Genomic DNA, 22,951 nt, shown 5'->3' with positions numbered 1-22,951 from the left:
AGGTAAAAGAGGGAACAAAAAGATCGCTCCACACATACAGACTAGGAAATTTGCTGGTGTTGATGTTTGATGCTAGATTCCTTTCAGAAAAGTCCTCAAAGCCCCAAACTGCACTGTTACTCTCCTGTTACTCGTCTCCTGTAAGGCTGATACCTTAYGACCTAGCTTGCAAGTGGTCAATCCCATTAGCTCAGCGGAAGAGGCAGCAGGTACGCGATGGAGCGGACTGCTTCTCTGAACGCCGTGCTTCGGCAGAGAAGGGCCTGGCAAGCCTGGAAGTTATCTAGGTTTTCTGCAGACATTAACTTTGACTCACAGCTGAAATGGTAAGGGAAATCAAAGTGAAAGGTAATATGTGCTTATAACCATTTGGAGGATGTTCTGTGTGTGCATCTGTACAGACTAACAAGAGATGAACAATAATAATTATTTTTATTATTATTATTAATTATAATATTAATAATATTTTATTGCCAACCTGTCACAACATCAGTGTAGTACTTGATCCAGATCTCATTAAAATCAACAGAAAAACCTCTTTTACTCCAATAAGAATTAGATTACCTGCTGAGTTTTTGCTTACCCAGGCTCTTCTAGCTGGTAAAAAGCTAAGCATTACTAAATCACTGTACCATGTAAACTTTCATGTAAATACAGAKTATTTTGAAAATCAGATACTTTTCAGGAGTGCTGATAAATATAAAGCCTATTTTGTATCTATTGCACACRAACAATTCATATTAATGACTAACACTTAACACATACAGTTTAAAGAAGTAATTTACAGCTACATGCAGAAGGATGAACCTGGAGTTCGTTACCAATAAAAGTTTAATTGACCCAGAATTCACTTTCTATGGAATATTTGATTGTCAWATCAAATTTGAACTCAGACACTTCCATTCAGGGTACATTCCATATCTCAGTGAAGTTCAGATAACATTTGCAGTATGACTATGCACTTAAATCCAAATACCTCAGCATTGTCTTGGAAACACTCATCACTAACTAGGTCTTTAACACGTTGCTATTCATTAAGTGTTAAGGAAGATGAATATTCTTTTGGTGACCTGGAAGGTAGCTTCAGCTCCCCTTCATGTTCAAGAGAAYAAGGAATGACACAGATTTATCAAGAGTATCACTATATAGATTTATTCATTATAGGAATGCCTTTAGAAGGAATAAAAATAATAACTAGCACAGCCATTCATTGATCTAAAATAAAATGACTTTATCAAAGTCTGTGCCTCTGTGTTGCTTTAAGCCTGTTGAAGGTCTGGATGAACACTTCATTTGCACTTTCCTGTGGTATCCTAAGGTAATTAGGCTTATGTGATCCCACTAGCTACACTGCGACATCGGTTTCCCACGGCAATTTGATTCCAGTGGTTAATTTCAGCCAGGTTTGACAGAGACCTTGAGAGAGGTCAGGTCTTCAAGACACCATGCCCCGGCAAGCTTCATGAAAGTACACAGCTGGGAAGAGAAGGGAGTTCCCSAGCAGTGCCTCACTGAGCTCCTCTGTAAAAGGAGTGGATAACAATAAACCCTTCTCATTGTAATTTTGGTACACCACACATATACACAGTTTAAGACACAAACCTGTAGGAAACCAAGATTCATCAGATTCATTTCTTAGGAAAAGAGGTTACATTTGTTAATCCATTCTGCAAAATTCCTGTTTAGAAACCCTACAGGATAATTTGCAAAGTTTACAAGAAATACATGTTTTAAAAACCATTCCATCAGATTAAAAATTTCAGTGGTCTTAAATTAAGTCCAATGACTTTTCAATATGATCAGCTGGTCAATCATCCAGATACACAGCTGAAACCTATGTGCCTTGTTTCACAAGGATAGAAGTGCCAGGGTGTCCTCCTAAATGATGTAAGTAATTTTAAAACATACATTTTAGGACTCAAAAATTACAGAAACTCAACTATTTTTCCTGTCACATACTACCACAACATTAAATATCAATAAATACTCCTAAGTATCAAGATACAAGCCAGCTTTCAAGGAGAGATTTGATTCACTGCAGAAAGCACCATAGCAGTTAATCAAAGTTGTACTGAACAGATCTGCTTTGCAGCTGGCCAACTGTTTCAGGCCAATACTAGAGGAATCTGCTCTATGAAGCTTGTCAAACAAAAAAAAAATGCAACCTCCAGGTTCTAAATAACAACACTCCGGAAGCAGAAAGCAACAACAAAACAATATACCCTGCCAAAGGAGAAAAGGTAATCTTCCAGGTAAACAGCTCTTAAAACGTGATGTAGGAACTGCTTTTGTCTCTTCAAGAAAATCATGCCAAAATAAATAATTCTGTTTACCACTGAGCAATGTAAACGATTCCAGATTTGGCCAAATAGGGTATACCGAAAAGGAAGAACTATACTCAGGATACCATTAGACACCTCTGAAATAATTTTCATTTCACTTCTCACAAGTAGATAACTGGGTCTGCCCTGTTTCCTTAACTGGAAGAAAAAGTTACTACCTAGCATTTTGGCTGTCAATCAATACTCCTCCTAACGCACACATTGATGTACCTGCATTTCAGTCCCTGGAGAACAGGCGTTTTGCTTGCCTTTTTAAGGATAATTTCCTACACAGAACAATCAAGAACWATGCTTTTACTATTAGATCAATACATGCTAGATATGAACGTAGAATATCGTGGGACCCCTTCCAGTAGAAACGATTTCTCTTGGTGGTCCTAAGTATCAGCTAGTGTTTATTATCCTGACCGTTCAATTCACTATCTGCTGTTGTCATATATCAAGATTAACTTCCTTATTCCTGAGCTAATAAGCAAGACTCAAACGTGCTAAACACCCCATCTTGTGCTATGGACGAGGTAGCAAACCCTGCAGCCATGACACTAATGAAAGATTTGTCAGGCTAGTCCTTCTCTGCTGGTTACTCCGAAGTTCTGTATCAGGGTACTTTGAAAGACTTTAACTATCCCGCTAGAGTTAGCCCATAAACAAGGATGGATGTGAACAAAGTTCTCGAGTTTTAGTTCAGTTCACAAAACAGAATAGATGGCAAGTTGCTTGGCGCCTGTATTCGAACAGGGGGAAGGAGGCAGTGTCAAGAGGTTGATCTGCCAGCAGCACTTACACAAATAGTCTCTGGTGACAGTAATCAAGCCTCAAGCATACAGGGGGAAAATGAAATTACTTCCAAATGTCTAAGGCTAAACACAGAKTGTAATGAAGAAGCATGTAGGGCATTTCTTCAAAAACTCTGTAGCAGATTTCAGCAGCCAGAGCGAATCGGTCAAAAGCTYGCATCTGCACTGGGGAGGCTGGTCTCTGCTGGAGCCCACGCTGCCAGAAATCCACTGCTTTGACTTTGTCACTCACGGTAGCTACCGGCAAGTCAGTACAGCTATACCCCATACCACTTATATCATAGTTTACTTCCTCATTGCAGGGTGCACCTAGCTGGAGGCTAGATGTGTTTATCATGCGGAGTTATTGCGTTTTATTATTTCAGAATAGGCTTGAGGCAAAAGAAGATTATCTGATTTTCTAAGCAAAGTGTTTCACCTTTCTTGAATCTGGTATAATTTTTCTTTGTGGAATCACTTTAATTTGTATGAGAACAAGCTGGCTGCACAGAAAGAGCAGATTCCTTTTGATGGTTAACTTAYAAAGAGAGAGCAGAGGACATGCTGAAATAGTTTCACTCAGTGGAAAAAGAACGAGGCCAGGGATGAGTATCCACAAGCGCAGAAACACAGGAATTGTCTTTAACACACAATTCAAAATTGCAWTTAAAACTTTTCTTAAGATCTAAGAGGCTGAGTCCTTCAGCTTCTTTCTGGAAGCACTCTCCAACATGAGGAATTTTGCCTGAGCTGATGTTGCTACAAGTCAAAGCAAATCTCAGGACACAAAGAACTCTGCCTAATATATTTTAACCTAAGTCTAAAATAGCAACAGTTTACAATGAAAATATAATATTCTTCTCCTGTCTACTTTGGCGTACTATTCTGGAATCTGTGAATGTTTGGTTTTGGTCTTTCCAAAGTCCAGTGTTAGACTGCTATGCATCAGTAAAAAATGATGCATTTTGGCTGTGAAGAAAATTCTCTCAGCTGCTTCCTGTGCCAGTATCAGTCAGACAGTTTCCACTCACAGTCCATTTGGCTTCCTGTAGTAAATCTATCAGCAATTCACAAGTAGCCATCTTGGCTGTCCAGTCGGCCAGAACCGGATTCCCCAAACAACGTGCTCTGAAATTGCATTGTGCCATTCAGGCTCCAAAATACTCCATTCTTATAAGATCAAGGGAGCTACACGTTGCACAGTTGTACAGATGATTCAGGCTGCCTTACATTTTTATCTCATGAGAAATGATAAAAAAACCACACACTTTGATCCCTCAATGTAGGTCACCCCTTCTACAAGCATACCGTTTTCTACAATACTCCTAGTAAACAATCAGCCTCTCTACAGACTGGACTCACAGAAAAATGTAGGCTGGAAGAGACCTTCTCCTCACTCAGAAGAGGACTACCTCCAGCTTAGCTCMGGTTGCACAGAGCCCGTCCAGTCAAGTTCTGTCTCCCTGTCTCCAGGGCTGGAGACTCCAGAACCACTATGTCCAGCTTGTCCCAGTGCTAAACCACTCTCACTGTGAAGACTGGTTTTCTATGTATCTGGTTGGAACTACCTTTCTGCACCTTATGAACATTGTCTCTGATGCTTTCATTGCACATCTTTTAGAAGAATCCGGCTCTACTTTCTCTTTACTCCCGCCCCCCCAGCCCTTTAGGCGGTCAAAGACAGCAATCAGATCCTCCCTCTCAGCCCTCCCTCCTACAGGATGAACTCACCCTCTCACTGTAGAAGGCACGCAGATTTAACCGACTCAACAGCAAGGGCAAAATTTATGTGATAGCTAGCCCCAGTTGCACTCTGATCTTTTCTTCTCTGTACCCTTTCTATCTAAACTCTTACAAGTTTGAACGGAGCTTGAACTATTGACACTGAAGGTCAGTAAGAATCTCCAGAATCCTTCGTTCCCTGCAGAAGTGTAACACCCAGATAGAGAAGTTGACAATAAAGGTAAAATTCTGATCATTAAATTGCATCAAACCATACATTTTACAAAGGGGGATAAGAATGTAAAGAAAAGAAAGAAGTGGTTTGTAGAATTTTCCTCTGATTTGCTAGCTTATAATTGCAGCTGCCTGTGGCTGCTAAAGGCTGTATTCATTGAACACTTCCACTAATAAAAAAAATTGCCCTATATATAGACTTGCTCTGATTATTTACTTTTTTCCAATAATAATTGCCTAGTGTTAATTATCCAGCAACCTTCATGTAACAGATACTACATGAAGTACATACGCACTTCAATGCGTACGAAAGTCTATAGCAAATTAGCTGCCATAGTACAGTAAGTACATGCTAAATTAATAAAGTAAGGCTTATCAGTATCTATAAAGTACTTACAGATAGAGCGTTAAAAATGCACGCAGTGTGTAATAATATCAAATGAAAGAAATTAGGGCCTGCTATTCTCTACAATAGAATAAGTCATTCATCTCAGGATCTTAAATGGCTGAATTACTCAAAATGAATGCAAATTTTACCACTATCTGAGACCATCAGGGATATAATTTAGATTTATCAAGTGACTGAAAGTATGTCTCTACTATCAGAAGATTGGATTTAGACTGACTAATCTCCACACATATAAAGCACAACTATTTATATGCTGTAACTAAAGTAAGTTCTCCAATAGGGCAACAAAACTATTTTTCTAGAACCTCAGCTGCAGTAAATTGGACATTATTTCAGTGATTTCAAAATCTCTAAGCCAATTTATCAACCTAGTCAAAGATACACTGTTCTAGTTTCATGTATTTAAGAAATACTCTTAAAAGTCTGACTAATAAAAGTAACTACTTTGCCCTGCAAAAGAACTAATCTGCCTTTCTTATTTTATAGGATTTTGCTGCTTTGAAGTCAGGGAACACCAGTATGAATGTCCTTTCCTCTGACATCTAACAGAAACACACTTTCTGCTGCCCAGGCATCCTCCTTCTTTGCAGCTGCACACATCAAAGTACAATAGAAACCTATCATTAGATGCTGCCTTTTCCAGAAAGCTTTTCTACATCGTGGTTTGCAAAGTGGACACATGTAATCCCCTAAATGCATCCTCTGCTGACTCTTTTTAACTAAAGATTTGTAATTAGTAAGAAAATTCAATTCCATAATTAAAAATCCTTGCATACCAAGATGCTCAGCACTTCAAATTTTGAAGAGAAAACCACCCAATGTTTGGGTGGAGTAGGAAGGTATTGCTGGAAAGCTATACTCATAATATACTCTTTTTACAGCAAAACTATTCATTTACTGAAACTCTGAGCTTCTGAGAAATTAAAACAGAATGGTAAGCAAGAAAGTCTGCAAAAATTCCAGCAACAAAGCCTCTTTTTCTTTTCTACTACCATTACCTTTACCACACTTCAGACAGCTCAGTCAGCAACTTCTGGTTTCAAGATGACATGGAGCAGGCTCGGGCAGCCCGCAGGGTATCCTAGCTGCTTTCTGCACAGCATCGGCGAGGAAGGTCATAAAGGAGCAGCGTGTTTTTTAAAGTGATCTACAGGCAAGCGTGTGCGTGCATGCACACGCATGCGTGCCTGGAGGTGTGTGATTTAGATGAGTCTCATGACCAACAGCCTTTTCTATTACTTCAAGATACGTGAAAGACATTTCAAGTTCTTTCTATAATTCCAAATGCCCTTGAAATAAAAATCAAAATAACAAACTTCAAAATGTGTTAGGGCCTTGATCCTGTAGACACAGGATAGCTGTAAAGTGTTACACACAGAGTGAAAGAGGAACAAAAGTTAAGTGGGTTTTATTTTCTTTTATTTTCAGTAATAACACTTCTGCTTGAATGTCTTGTTACGCCTTGCTAATAATAAGGGTAAAAGGCCAGGAAACTAAGCTTCTGGTGGTCCGTGAACTGTCCAGTCGAACTGTTCAACACACAAGAGGATACTGGACATTCTCAGAATCAGGCTCCAAAGAAACAACACTGGTAACTCACAGCATTAACAATTAGCAAACCAGTTTCTGCCAGGACACGGGGATTCACGAGCATTTCCCACTTCCAGGACACTTACATTCTGCAGAAGTGGAACCTGTAATTCATTACTTATGGATATCAGAACCGTAAGGAGTTTTCATCTTTAAATGTCTAAGAATATTCAGAATTATAAGTGACAGAGAGTGGAGCCCAATTATTTTCAATAACCTTTAGAGCTGAGAAAACTCTTGAGACTGAATGTAAGAGTGAGAGAACTACTGAACTACCAAGGAAGGTAGCTTGATCAGACATCCCTATTTGAATCAGATTCATCATGAAATTTCAGTGCCCCTAAATGTATAGGGGCATCCCTATATATATGTGTGTGTATATATATATATATATATATATTTCAATTGGAGGAAAAATGTTTTCATTGACTTGCCCTGATTCTATCTTTTCACCATTACTGATTCAAAAAGATCTAATTCTCTTTAAATCTATGAGTAGACATTGTGAAAAACCTGCTGTGAAAACACATTTAGAAACATCTCTGCATACCCAGAGGCCTTATGTGACTGCGCCCTGCATTTGAATAAAACTACATTTTTTTAATTTTATTTAATTTCATATTTAACTTGCCTCTTGTATTGTCCCAATCCTTGATCCAGGCAAACTAAAAAGTGTGATAAGCACCAAAAAAAAGGATATTGACAGGCATATAGAATTTCTTCTTTGAGGATTTTTTACCATTCATTTAGATAGATAAGGTCAATAAAGGTTCTTAAAAAAAAAAGAAGAAAAAAAAAGAAGAAGAAAAAAAAAGACCATACCAGCCATTACTTTGCCCTCCTACAGGATTATGGTTTCTAGGACAGAGGAAATGAAAGGCTTTTCTGCAGGCTGATTGTTGGATATTCTTCCGTACTTTAGGAATGAAGCATTATGAACTTTTAACAGGCAAATAACCCATACTAAAAAGATTTTGAATGAATTAAAATTCAAGTAGGGATGCATAGTTTAAAACAAACCAGCTGTCATCACCTCCAGCTACTGTCTGCTTTGAACTTCTATTTTCTGTTTCCCTTAGTTCTTCCTTTAAAAACTGCTTCATCTTTTTTCCTATCCTTTTAATTTTATCCTAACACAGTATCATTGATTTGAGCCTTTAAAAGACCAAGAAAGCAGTGAAGTCACAAGCCAGGCTCTACAAATACTGACACCTTTTTGCAAGAGTTAACTCTCATGCTGGAGTTAAGCTGCAATCAGGTGCCTATAATGCATAAAGTTAAAAACACTGTTTATTTTTGCATTTGTAAGAGAGTGAGTATCTATGTGGACTTCAGAGAAGCATTCAGGCTGAAGTGATATAACTCAGATGTTTAGCTGCAAGTCTATGCTCCACGTACGTTTGAGATGACTTCCAAGGAACAAAGTATGCAGCTACCCTGCAATTAGAGTACAATTATATCTCACTGTTGGTTTTAATATCCAGTCTTTCATGACACTTAGAAACCTACAAGAACTGTACAGGAAGCTGCGGTTTCCAATCAGATCTACCTTGTTCTTTGAAGTGGAAGTTATCAGCTGGAACCCAGGAATCCTGCATGTTACCTTAGACTAAGTTTAAGGGTGAAAAGTTGTGTCCTGATTTACTTACTTTCAAAATAAAATGATAACAGCACATATCTGGCTGAAAAAAGGTATTTTTTTAATTGCTTAGTCTTCAGTGATATTAAATGAAAAGGGACTAAGCCACTAAAATCAATCAGGAAACCCATTAATTTCAATGGGTTTCAATCTCATGCAAAGCATTATCATGTTACATTTAGGGCCACTGAAATTTCATGATGAATCTGATTACTTCAGCTCCTTTTATACAACTTTCAGCACAGGTTTATCTCTTGGAATCTAATACAATAGACTGTAAGAAGACACAGTATTTAGGACTGCAATATAAGCAACAAATAAGAACAGTCTAATTACTTTTTCTAATCTTACAGTTTAGGACTTTCCATAACCTTAGGGCTCTCCTCTGCTTGAAAAGCTTCTGGGAATATAAACATGACACAAGTCAGTTCACTAGCTCTCTCTGCTATTTTCAGATGACTCAGTATGTTCTGCTTGGTTTACATGAACTCCGGCTTATCACAAGCTCACTTGAGGCTTTCCAAGATCTTATATTTCTCAAAGAGCATCTCTACTTCTTCTTCTTTTTTTTTTTTTTATGTTTTTATGTCATTTCATTTTCTGAACCTCAAAACCCTTCCGTTCACTTTCCTCCTCCAAATCCCAAATTTCTCCTCTGAAACTTTTTTGTCTTTCCCTAAGAAAAGCTGTTTCTCTCCTTCACTTTAGCACCTTACGTGTCTTTGAGTTACCATCAAGAAGATGCCTTAATTTTACTACTTCCTATTTGAGAACCTCTCAATAAAACTTTGCAATCTTCAGTAACTCACTAGGCAAGAAACAATTCCAAATACCTCAACCTAACCTTAGCTTAGATAAAAGCATTAGCACACATGAATTTAGGACAATCATTTGCCATTTTTTACTATCAGTTTAGAAACAGATACTCATCTCAGCAAGGTACTAGATATGTTGGAACATGCTGTTAATAACAGCAATAATTTCTGATGCTTTTTGTGATCAAGATGACAGAAATTAGATTATCATTGTTCTTCAAAGTCTTTAACATTTTTATATTCAGTTCCTTCAAGCTGTGGCTTTATTGCTTAAGTCATCTATTGCCATTACTGTGCAAAATAAGACTGCAACTTCTGCATGCAAATTAATGTATTTTGTTTTATCAGTCTATTGAAATCCTACTATTAGCCCACTGAGAGTTAAACAATTAGGCATGTTATACTACAATTTTACCATAGCTTTAGAACAACACTAATGTTTTACTAATGTTTTTCCTCTTTCAGAATCTTATGATCATAAAGAGTATCCCTAGTGCTCGTTTCTTGTGTGCTTGCAGAAAAAGGCTAGAAGTTAAGGGCTGTATTCTTAGCGGATCCAGTGATTCACAGCTCTGAAGTCACTAGCTGCCAGAAAATTGAACCTTCTCCAGTTTATATAAGTTGAAGATTTTGACTTTTAGTCTCTCAATTAGTATGTTTTCTACATATATGTATCAATCATTCTGTTCCACAAATGTTCCTGGAGAATTAGAAATAGCTGGCATCTATCCACAAAGCACACTAGAGGTTTGTGACAATTTCCAGAACACAGTGTCCTATTGCTAAATTTATTCACAGCAGTCAAGAAAGTTAACATTGCCAGTGTCCCTCCTCACGAGCTCCTCCTCCTCTCCACCAGTAGCCTGCATTGTAATCCAAGTCTCATGCAGCTATAATATAACACAATCTTCTGTGCAAATAAGGCCATACTGTCATAATACAATTAACCCTACAAGATTAGCTGGTGTGGAATCAAATTCAGTAGTATAGTTGAAATGAATGAATTTTTCTAAAATAAAATGCAGTACAGGAAATAAGGAGTGATTACTTCAGAAACTGAAGATGTAGACCAGGGCTGATTTAAGACATAGACTGCCCTGGGGAATCAGTGTGGAGTAAGGGAGCTGCAGTGCATCAGCCACACTTCCCACTGCACACACACAGAGGCTTTGGCAATATGTTAGCCACGTGAGGTCAAGTTTTCACGTGTGTGTGCTGTGCTCAGGCCTTCCAAATACTTAATGAATGGCCAGTACTCAAGGCAAGCTTTTCAACTGCCTTCAAGTGTAACTTAGTTTAAAGCGTATCTTTAGTTGCCTTAAAGAAACAGTGATCCAAAGTGAACTGCTAACACATCAATAAACACCCCTGGTAAAGTGCTTTGCTGCCTGGGTCTTTTCCAAAAGAAATGCAAGATTTAGGACTTTCAGTAATTTTGCAAAATATACCACGTGCATGTAATTAGACATATGTATATGCATCAGGGCCTTATTTACAGTTTAAATAAAAACCCTTCAAGGCTTACAGTCTCCTAACATCTATCTCTTTTAACAAACCTACATATTACATATTGGACAAAGAATAATACACTAAATTGCATTTAGATGACCAAAAGACAAAAAACAAACAAATTTGCACGGGCTAAATACCCGTGGCTTGTGCAAATAGGCACAATTGCACTGAAGTTAATGGATCGACAGCATGACTGACAATCTATCCCACACCATAGCTCTTCAGTACAGGCATCTGGCAGACAATTTTTTAACAAGTCAATTGAGTAGCAATTTTTCTAGTTGCAGAATAACATGCGTGTGTAAATGTGGTTCTGTGTGTTGTAACTCTGAAGAACTACCAAAACTGATGACCTRGGATAGTATAAAAAGGAATATATACATTTTTTTGCCTCTAGAGCTGAAGTATAAATTGATCCATTAACTGCATGGCATCAAAAGGAACAACCGTCTTTCATACAGTTCATTTTCTCTACTTCAGTAACTCTACTTCTGTATGTCATAGCTATTGAAAGGGAGAGCAAAATATTTCCATGGTGATAAGTTTGACAAGAAAAGATAATAACCACCTTATAGAAAACAGATGGTTTGCACTGCTCTGCTATAGATAAAGTTGTGTCAGCATTTCCATAGAAGGCCTCCCTGTATCCAGCAGTTTTCAAGCAGGCAGACAAAATTCCTGCATCGACTAAGAAGATATGATCCTGGGAGTTATTTGGAAAAACTGGGGAAAAAGTCACCCTTGAGCTAAAACTGGAAAAGAGAGAAGGTAGGTTTTCGTAGACAAATTTGCCATAGGAAGCGATAGTATCTGAGCAACAAACTGACTTTCACAAATGATTGTCTAGGCAGCAAGATCTTGTCTGCTTCTGTTGATGTTCATGACATAACTGCCAGTGACTTCACTAATGTGGAATCAAAATGCATATATAATCATACCCTATCCACCTATATAGGAACACGCATGCATATACAATATGTATTTTTAAGAATTCTTGTAAACCAAGGATAAGATCAGCTAGAAACTGAAAATAACACAGTTCAAACAGCTATTTGTGATGGAGCAAAAAGTTTAGATCCTAAAAAAAAAAAAAAACTTCATCTAATAAATGATCCATCACAGATTTCGCTACAGCTAAAACAAACCCCAAATTAATGTAAACAACATTCAGATACTCTTCAGAGAACACAAGTTCAGCTTTGTCCTTGTCAAAAGGATTTAATCCTGAATACTGTTCTAAATATAGAAGTTAGGCTCAATGTCTGCCCCTAGACACATAAGGGTATTTGTGCAAATATATCTTTAGGCAGAATTTGATCCAGAATCTAAGATGATCCAAAACTATTTAACAAGTTTATACTAATCTTTTGAAATGAATCAATTTTTCAAGATACATAAGTCAAGAGTAAAATTGACTCTTTCTCTTTCCATTCAGTTATGTGATGTTCAGCTCTGGAGCCAACACAGAATTTAACATCACAGTTTAGGCCCCTCTGAGTTAAGAGCTAGGAAAATATGTCCTCAAAATATTTTCCATTTCTGTGTCTTTACTTGTGTTTAGTTTTATTTATTAACTTCATTAGGATTTGATGTGAGCTCTTTGTACACTGATTCAATTAGCTTTACATCGACTGTTCTTGTGCTCTGAGCTTTTGGGTATTTGCATYTCCTCCTTCATGTGGAGCACAAATGCTTTCTGGCAAGTAATTTCCTTGCTGCTTGACAGGGGCTTTTTTGTTGTTGTTGTTCTTTTTGCTGTTGTAGAAGGCACTAAAAATGATTAATAAATGAAACACTGCCACTGTGAATGGTGAAATCTGAATCAGATGCTCTGTACTAAAAATTATCACAGTTATTCTCATATAAAACACAGGAATGTACAAAGTGCAACAAAGTTTATACCTGCCCAAAGCCAGGTACTAGTGAAGAGATATTTTGACATAATTACTCCAGTTAAGTGCCTGGGAAAACCCCCAGAGAGGCAATTTTCAGAAATTTAAAGACCATTGCTTTATTTTTGAACGAATGGCTAACCAAGCTTAGCATTGAGCTTGGTAGCATTTGGCAGGGGTAAAACCTTCCATACAAATCTATTAAAAAAAAATATATGGATGCAAGAATCTCTGATATAAACTGTGCTTGCTTTTGGGCACAATGTACATCTTCCCTATAGTCATACTGCAGGAGAAATGAGCAGAAGCATACTTCCAAGATGCACCTCATTGTGCTTAGTGGATAGAAACTGCCAAATTTGCTATAATTTGATTTTAGTACAATATCAATCAATTTAGGAATCTATCAACTATTGTGGAAAATATTTTTGCAGTATTTCTTTATGATTTAGTTTTATTCATACAATTAGCAAATGTACCAGATAAAAACGTGCTCTTCTTCAACAACAGGGAGAAGACTGACTTTTTTCTTTTGTCCCCGACGTATCTTCTGAAAGAAAAGTAATTTCTGAAGGAAACTGTAGGTGCCACAACTCATTTGCTCAAGGTAACCACACACACAACAGGACTCAGTGCTTCTGGGGTCAGAGAGCTTTCTTGCATACTGTCACTCAGGTGTCTCGGCAGCACTACAAGTTACAAGTGCAACCTACAAAAGCTGTGCTCAGACAATTCTGAAAAACACTCATTTTCACGAGCAAAACAGGATAGGGAGCAGGAGGAGGTGAACCTTACTGCTGGATATTTAAGGACTGTTAAATATCCTGCAGTAAAATTCAGCTGGACRCTAAGGCGTTAGTTCTTTGACTGCCAGGAAAACCAGGCGAAGCTAGCTAGATGGGGTTATAGCATTGCTGTCACTTCTCTACCGCGTGATATCATTCATCATATTCATCTCTCAGACTATTACCAAAAGAGAAGATTGTTGGATAAAGCTACATACATCCACATAAAAAGGAGGAAAAAGTCAAAAAGAAGGTTTAAATCTGATCTGTTCTTGCCAAGCTCTTCTGTAAGGCTAGACTACAACCCAGCGCTTCTGCAAGTTTGCTCCCTACTATCCAATATTCATAGTCAGCTCACCTACTCCTATCTCTGTGTGTGTGATTTTATTGGTTTTGTTATGGCCATGTTCAAAAGCCAATGCCATGTTACTACAGCTAAGAAAAAAATCCAAACGCACAGAGCATATATTTCTTGTTACCTTCATGAAGTAAATGGTGCTAAACTGTATTGCACCAAATCAGATACTACCCCCTGGCCACTACAAATTATAGCTTCATTGTATTAATTATCTTTATTAAATTAATAAATTTATATCTTTATTATCTGTATTAGTATCTTGAATAAATTTATTTAATTACTTATTAAGTATTTAAATTATTGTTTATTAATTAGTCATATTTAGGAAGACAGCAATTCAATAAGTGGAGATTTGGGGGATGCAAAATATTCTTTCAATATATTAAGAGAACAATTTAAGTTATGTAGTTCCAGGCCATCCACTGACCCACATAGCACTGCTCTGTATCTTTGGCACCCTTTTGACAGACAAAGTTATAAATAAATTGTGTTCAGAAGCCAACCTCATTTTCATGCATTCCCTGGATGTCAACACTTGAAGACTATAAACAACCTGGTTGTTTCAGGGCCCCTTACACTCCTGATATTACGCAGAACTGGGTAGTTAACACTCAAGAGTAGCTATAACTCAAATATAGTAAAAGGACATACCTCAGAGATCGCTTTTTGTACTTTACAACGTGTTTCCAACTAATCAGAAATCTGGCTGCTGAGTGACATACAGCTATAGCACTACTAATGGAGTAATTAAAAAAAAAAAAAGAAAGAGAAGGATCCTTTATGATCTCATGCACTTGCTGAATATCTGACCAAAAGAACTAGTTAGAAAAATGTAATGTTTTTTAATTTTGAATGCAAAAGCCAGATATATTGCCACTGACTTGTTTCTATTTTCCAGTCAGGAAACATACTGAAAATATAAATTAATTTTATTTCTCTGAGAAGATTACCAATAATCAAGCTGAAAATACTATGCCATAACATCACTTTTAGAGACTGGCATTTACTGATTCTTCTATATAACACGCCACATAGATTAAAAGCTTTAGTTTGGTGTAAATGGGTTCTGTGTACTATTTATACAAATATCAGTAGAAACCATGTTCTCTAAAATGACTATACAGTTTTTTATAATTATGTAACAAATTTAATTCAAACAATGTTTGTTAATGGTGTTAATTATCTTTTTATTATATAAATTAGTAGGACAATGCACTGCTCTCTTTTAAAGAAATAATATTAAATATGAAATTAGGTGCTTATGGAAATTAAATGTTCTGCAGTTGAAGCTTATGGTTCAAGTTCTCAAAATATTACACTAGTTCTTTTCCTCAAAAAATCATTTTAATTCACTATACTCTTCATGGTTGGCTTGCAGGTTAAACTTAAGTAACTATTTTTGTGTATTGCATCTACAGTTTAGGGTAATTTACTTGAGATAGTATTCAGAAAAGTAGAAAAGTTATATATCACAGACTAGTTTATACGTCTTGAAACATTCAGATTCTTATGCTATATTTTATTGTACAGTATTTAAGAAAAATTGTTATTGAAGTAGTGCTACACGTAGGTAATTTTGAGATGATTCACAAGCAGACTATATGAGCCGTCCACTGTCCATATCATACTTTGCAGATGGCATCACAACTGACTACAGTATGTTATTTATTGAGCAATAATTTTAAAGTGTATTTCTGGTTCCCCCATGGAGCTCTTCCAGGGATGTTTCTGAGGACTTGCTTGCCCCTTTGGAAGTTATCGCTATGCACGTGCGGAGGGAAGAAACAAGTTTCAAAATGATAGAAGGCAGGAGCAGAGGAATATTATTGGCAGTAGATGTCTTGTGCTAGAGACCTGCACGTTTATGCCTTATCGCAGTTAGTTTCRCAGGAGCTTCAGGACTCTTACACAGAAAGGCACAGAAGGGTGTTTAGAACATAGCTGGTCTGCGCACATGAAAGCAAAGAGAACCTAAAAATCAGGTCTGACCACCAGTATAGACACAACCCTTTCCCCAGACCACTGAATCTCAGCGAACGTAACTGCAATTCCTCCATCCTCTGTAAAAGACRTCGTAACCTTTTAAGTGCTCGTAGTTGTAATGGGATCTGCTCCAGATCCCTGACCAGTATTTTGTAACGACGAAGTTACAGTCAGCCTTCAAGAGAACACCAAGCATTTCTACTGCACATGACTACTGATATAATGAAACAACCTACAAATTCTGGGCAACAAATCACTACTGTGTTTTAAYACTTTTACTGAGGCACAAAAGAACAGTAAATATTGTCAAAGTAGAACAGTGGCTAACAGACAGATGATAAAGGTGRGGTTTTTTGGTTTTTTTTAAACTTAGCAAATCCCGAGGTTCTGTGACTTCCAACAACGTGCAAATGACCAAGACTCCACTGGTGTCATCAGGAGGCACAAATGACGCTGAATATCCACGTGAACCTCACCTGTGACCAACAGGGTTCATTTTCTAATTGGACAGATAAGGAACCATCAAAAAACTAAAATATACCTTTATAATTTTTGAGAAAATAGAAGAAAGAGGTGTACTAAGATTTTCAATAATGATGTAATCAATAAAACATACGGTTTGGTCAAACATATTACTGGGCTCAAGGGAAAAGTGGTGAAAATGAATGAAGTGTGATATACGACAGCCAGAGAATATATCTAGCTGATATCTAGTGATCTAGCACTTAGATGATATTTTAACATGATACATAATTAACATGATATTTTTTTCATTAGATTTTATTTCATACTAGAGAATTTTACAGGGACCTGTACCACGTGCTACAGAATTTGAGTTATTCACTTAAAATACTTTAGAAGAATTCTTCTTTAAATCCTACAGAACACTTCTAGGGTGAAATTTAGCCCTTGCAGATGAACAAAATATTGGCTTTTCCAGAGCAGTGAATTCTGTCTAAGGCTGGCCGCTTCAGTTTAAAAGGGGTGAGCACACACGGACTTCCCCACTCGTTYGCGAGGAGACGGACTCCATTCAGTGTGTACGCCCTAGATATTTACTGGCCTTTATAAAACAGGCCAAGATTTCCATGTCTGTCCTCCAATTTCACACTTGTTTCACCCTGGACTCAATGAATATAGCACTATCTTTGACATTAAGCAGTCATTCAAAGAGCAAGGGACTCATCCTTAATATATCTATGTTATAATATTATCTTTCAGCAGGAACTTTCCAGTCTACACCAAGCGAGAAATTAGTTTAATCCACCTGCAGAGATTCCACCGCAGGTAATAACAGAACAAAAAAAGCCTCCATTAAATTGCAATACAGAATGAGAACACATCATCCAAGACTTGAAATCCAGGTAAGGTTTGGGAACATTACAGACTGTTATATGATTGAAGAGCCATCAATGGTACTACCATGCGTTTTGAAAATTTTTGCTTTCTATGAATTTCTTAACATGAAGGACACCATGGGAGACCTAACTTGAACCTAATGTTAAGGCAGCTAGTAAAGCAGTCCTGAACTAAATATTTGCATTCCCCAATTAGTCAATCGAGAGTGATAGGCAAGGGTCTTCAAAAGCCTGCAGATGCAGGCTCTGCCTATCTAGGCAGATGGAGCTTCTTCACAGGTATCTTCAAACACGCTTTCACCGCGCACGTCCAGAGCCCCTGAGCCTGCGGGCAGTTCAGTGTGGGCCCTGAGAGAGGACCGGAACAGCACAGCCCATCCCCAGGTGAACCCACTCTGGCTACCTGGAGCTGCGGCAGCCAGAAGTCACTCTGGGACCTGGCTAAGTGCCTGCACCACAGGAACAACTGGAAGAATCAACCACTAAGTCTGGTAAAGCAGCTAGTATTTAATGCCCAAATTAGACAAGCTGATTACATAAATTTTTCCTGCTACAGATGCTTACTGCCACGTCAGTATATAAAAGGTTCCTTATACATGAACCAGTTATTTTCAAGGAAAATTGTACTTATTAAACTGTAAGTCACCATGTGCTTTCCAGGATATTTCTTCTCAAAAGAGTTAATTAATTGAAATTCGGAATATCATAGAAATCTGTTTAAAAAACAAAAAATTTGAAACATTGTCCCAAGGTTACTAAGATCCATTAAAAACTTCAGATTCCATGGAGCAAGCTACAAAAAATTGACAGGAATGAGATACAGAAGACTAATATGACTCTTTCAATATAAAACAAAAACACTGTCCTCTAAGTCACTCTACCACTGCTGAAGCTGAAAAATTCACAGACAAGTCCACATGTCTAAACCAAACCCTGCTATCCGACTTAATTATTCCTTAAGGATTCTCTCTCATTTCACGAAGGTCCATTTTCAAAGCTTTAAAAGCAAAAACAAAACTGAAAGCCTCTAAGCCTTCTGAGAAATAACCAAGCTTAGTTTTAAAAAAGCATAATTATGTTTGCTATAAAGTAAGATTAGTTCCATTTATGGTACGATAGATAAGACTTGTATTCAATTATTACGGATGTCTTTTGGCTCCAGAATCTCCCTTGCTTCAAAAGCCACTGCAGAGCTATTGTTTCAGTCTTCCTTCAGCAAAGGACTGTTAAAACTCTCATCAATACCTCCAAATAAGCACTTTTGCATGACTTTCCTTTCTTGCAGAAAGCCTTGCCAAGCTCAAGAAACAAAAGAGCTTTTGTGCCACATTTCATATCTATTTTTATATCATAGGAGCTCATTTTTCTAGGATGTAAGCGGCAGCTTCCTGCCACATCTATCCACTCACATTACAGCTTCTCACAGTGACCTCTTCAAAACAYCAGAGTAGAAATTACAGTTTATTTTAACATAGATTAAAACCCTCAGCCTATGAAAACTATTGATCTAGCTTTTGTACTCTGAAGTTCTAGTACTCAGTACATTTTCATCAACATACATGAATATAGGCTTCTACAGATCATTACTGCTGCTCAGTCTTGCATTTCCTACACTCACGGTGATGGACCTTGTGCCTTCTTCAAGCGTTAAGTGTTCAAGCCATGTTGGAAAAAATATTGAGAACTACTTATAATGGCATATAGTCAGGAGCTGCTAGTTAAGAAATAGAACTATTAACACTGCTTTTATCCTCCATTTTACTTGCCCTGCCAATAGGTTTAGATTGCTTCTGTTACCTCCTCACCAGGTATAATAAATACRCCTAGTAAAATTCTCTCCTGGTACCAAAAGATTTGGAGAGAGTTAAGCTTAAGTAGTACAGTATACTGAGCAACACTCATTCATTTTGTATGCAGTACATTGAAAAATTTTTGAAAATTTGATTTTTAAATTAAAAAAAAAACAGTCCAAAAGAAAAAGCAAGATTCCTAACAAAACTGTGGAAAAACTCAGGATTTGCTTCCTTTTGACGTTTATAAATCAGGCAACAATTTTGTGTTTATGTGTAAGAACCCTCATTCTTTTCACCATCTTGCACATCCTTTTGTCTCATGGAGCAGAATATGACGGAGATTTTCGACATGGGAGGATTTTATGATGTTGTTCAAARCAATGACTTGCAAGCTTTGCTCTTCCATAAAGGGAAAAAATGCACAGAAATACCACAAATCAGATGAAAATTAAAGGACCTGAGGGAAAGCAGGTGTCAGAGCTACTTCTCTGATCTCAGATCAGCCTACTTGGTTGGCTCTGATTCAAGTCTAGCACCAAAAGTGATTYCACAACTGCTTGGAAACAATTACATAAACTAGTACTTCCACCTTCTTTTGTAAGGAGCTTTCTCAAAAGATAGGGGAACACAGTGAAAAGCTGGTTGCAAACTTTAAAATTTATTTACAGTTTGTGCTRTTGTTTCCCAGCATTCCTGTAATGTCACCCACCCTTCAGGAGTGACCAGAGCTCTGGGGTTTCATCAGGCCAACATGGATTCCTAGTCAAAAGGAACTYTGGACTGAACAAAAATTAGACTCCATTAACCCTTAACTTGAGCCATAAGCAATTTTCATGTTAGGAAATCATTCCTCAGAAGTAACTCATGAATTAGGGTCAGAAAGGAAGTTGAGTTCATCAACATTTTTGTACTGCAAACAGGTGATTAGTTCTTAAGATTTATTGGTGTTCTTCACAAGTTTCCACTGACTAAAGCACAGTGTATTTTTGAAGGGTTTATTTCAATTTATTTGCACTCTTTACATGTATATTGGAAAGCTTAGCAAATACATACTGAAATATCTAGAAACAACAAACCAAATCATCACTTGCCAGAACAACTTCAACATGTTCTCAGGCATAGCAAAAACTGAAGCAATTCTGCAGACAAGTATCTTCCAGGCTCTTTYATTTACAGCTTAACAGTAGCACTGTCTTTTAAGCATTACCTCTTTTTACTTACCATTTGGTAAGTAGAAATACCTCCTGCTGCTATTTACTGTTTTCTGGCACCAGTTGCTAATCACAGAGAGGCCACAAGTTCTGAGATTTCACTTCCAGTCCTCAGGTCAGCCCCATGACAACCCTACCTCAGGCAGCTGGAGMCTGTAACCTCTAGCATTTCCACTCCCTTTCCTGTAGTCATGTCCTCCCTGCAGTTACCACATATTTTGTGGTAATGTCAATGAGAACTAGATGTGTATAATGAGAGGAGATCCAGAAGGTAAGAGTCCTTCCAGTGAGAGTTACTAAACCATGCATGCAGAAAAAAATCTGCATTTCATGTGTCTTTATAATTGATTACATCCCACCTTAGTCCTGAAGAATAAGAGGACATTGTCCAATATTTTAACACATATGGGAATCTGAGACATAGCCAGGATGGCTATTTCATATGGAAATAGCTTCAGCCTTCCAAAGTTCAGAAAACTATTCCATTTCTTCATAAATATATCTCTAACCCCAAGGCAGATTAAATCCAAAAAACATGGAATAAAAATCAATCTGAAGGCCTAGCTTAGCACAAAGCCTGGTGAGATCAGTTTTCAAACCTCAGGCAGAGTTTATTTTCCTTCCCATTTACACTCAACAAATCATTGCTTCTGCATTTTCTTTCTTCCCACTTCATGTTATTACTCTGCTTTTCAAATGGACCAGATCTTTCTGAAGAGCATTTTGCTGTACAAACAATTCTTTCCAGTGGAGAGAAAACAACACAACCAAAGATCACAGCAGTTCACTCCTCTTCTTGTTTCAGTTTATAACAATTAAAAATACTGTATTTGAAACTAGAAACAAACAGTTTACAATTTACACCTTGTTTGCACTAATGTACAAAGCAATATATTTGTAAAAGTTATCAAAAGGAGATAAATTCRCACAGTTTAAATATTAATGTGTTCTTATGCTGTTTTAGAGAAAAATTCTAAGTTTTTACTGTGAAGATGCATGAGCAAACTGTAACAGAGTGCCTAAGAGCCCTGGCACTACTACCTACAGCACGCAGATCATCATCTGGTAAATCCTCAGTTTTTGGGGGCAAATTAGTATTAATCCCYTATTCACATACGGGCTTAGTTCATTTATAGAGTACGAGCTGTTTTGCAAAATATTACCAGAAATCACCATTCCAATGCTGTCTGCTCTATCCCTTCCTGTTCACAGTAGAAGTAAAAAGAAAGGTTATCTCATATTCTTCATCTCTATAGTCAACTACTTTTCCAAGCCCTTGTGGCAGTTCTCAGAAATTACTACATTACCAAAAAGGAAAAGGCAGGCAAATTGTTTTAGTTGTTATGGTCTGAGGGCATAAGCAAGAAATGGCTTGTAGACAAAGATCTTTTATCTGACCTATGAGTCAGAAGGAGCAGCCAAGCTGAAGTCTTAAATAGAAGCAGCATACCTTCTTCATACCTTGTTTCAGAGAATGCAAAAACCCATTTGGAAAATGTATTATGCCGTTTTGCATTCAGTTTTAGTCTGTCTGACTGGGCCTCTCAAGGAATATCAAATATACATACTAGATACTCTGTGTAATATCAAAATAACATCATTACAGAGAGCTCACAGATCTCTATATTTAAATACCAGCTTACAATGCACTAAATCCTTCTTGTGAGTAAACATGTATCTTGTTCAATTCAAAACAGCCAATAAAGTGTATATACATCCATATACATATTGTGATACATATTGTGTGTATAATAATAATGAAAAGCAAAAATGTTCTTCATTGTAATAATAATAATATAATACAAAAGTTTTAAAAGCAGTATACAAAATCCAGTTGCACTTTGAACTAAAGTTTAATTCATATGGAGTTAATGAATGATTATATATTGACTAGCCTAACATTGTGGTTTTCTCATGATCTAGGAAATTATCTATTTCTCATACTTCTCGTGAATAAAACACACTTATATCTGAAATAATAAAACTCCTTTCAGAGAAAGTTATTAAGTATCATTCAATTATTAAATGGAAAATGAATATAAAGTATAAAATGTCCTACCACTATCGCAGATATGATGCAAATATATCTGCATCTTTCAGTACCTTCACCAAGAATTAATGAGTAGAGAACGTATTACCTTACATATTGTCATGATTTCAYGGTGAGTCTGAAGATAGATGATATTTTTCTTAAAAGTATAGAGTATGAGTCACATTATGTGCGAGGCTTTAGGCTGTCATTAAGAAGAATGTACTTTTAATTCCCACTCTTGCAGAGGAAAGCTCTAACATTTGAACTCCAAGTGCTAACAAAAATAAAAAAACTAAAATCCCAAACAAACCCAGAAGGCAAATAAAAAGCTAAGCTTGTGGGTTTTTTTGTTTTTTTTGTTTTGTTTTGTTTTTTTTTGTTTGTTTGTTTTGTTTTTTTTAGTGTAACACATGATTTTGGAAGGTTTTGGATTGGCAGTACTGACATATCTCTGTTCCAGTAACTCCTTTAGAAGTCTGTATAGACTGCCCATCCTTTCT

General features: G+C 37.0%; 1 protein-coding gene and 1 long non-coding RNA gene across 4 annotated transcripts in view; one reads left to right on the top strand and one right to left on the bottom strand.

The window, feature by feature from the left end:
* COL5A2 (collagen type V alpha 2 chain) overlaps window positions 1–22,951 on the bottom strand; it is a 115,279-nt gene that overhangs the window by 59,730 nt on the left and 32,598 nt on the right. Inside the window, exon 1 of one of the 3 annotated variants that reach the window (XM_085321661.1) lies at window positions 6,482–6,554. The exons of the other annotated variants lie outside the window; for them this stretch is intronic. The gene's annotated coding sequence lies outside the window, so the exon portion shown is untranslated. Of the gene's footprint in view, window positions 1–6,481; window positions 6,555–22,951 lie in introns of those variants that run through there. 3 annotated transcript variants of the gene reach the window in all.
* LOC146600512 (uncharacterized) lies at window positions 4,884–6,806 on the top strand. Its single transcript, XR_014897841.1, has 2 exons — window positions 4,884–5,081; window positions 5,970–6,806. It is a non-coding gene; the product is annotated as an uncharacterized LOC146600512 (long non-coding RNA).

Source organism: Rhea americana, unplaced genomic scaffold (genome assembly GCF_003343005.1).
Source record: "Rhea americana isolate MKP2758 unplaced genomic scaffold, rheAme1 scaffold_12, whole genome shotgun sequence".
Taxonomy (NCBI): domain Eukaryota; kingdom Metazoa; phylum Chordata; class Aves; order Rheiformes; family Rheidae; genus Rhea; species Rhea americana.
This window is presented reverse-complemented; position numbering and strand designations above follow the sequence as displayed.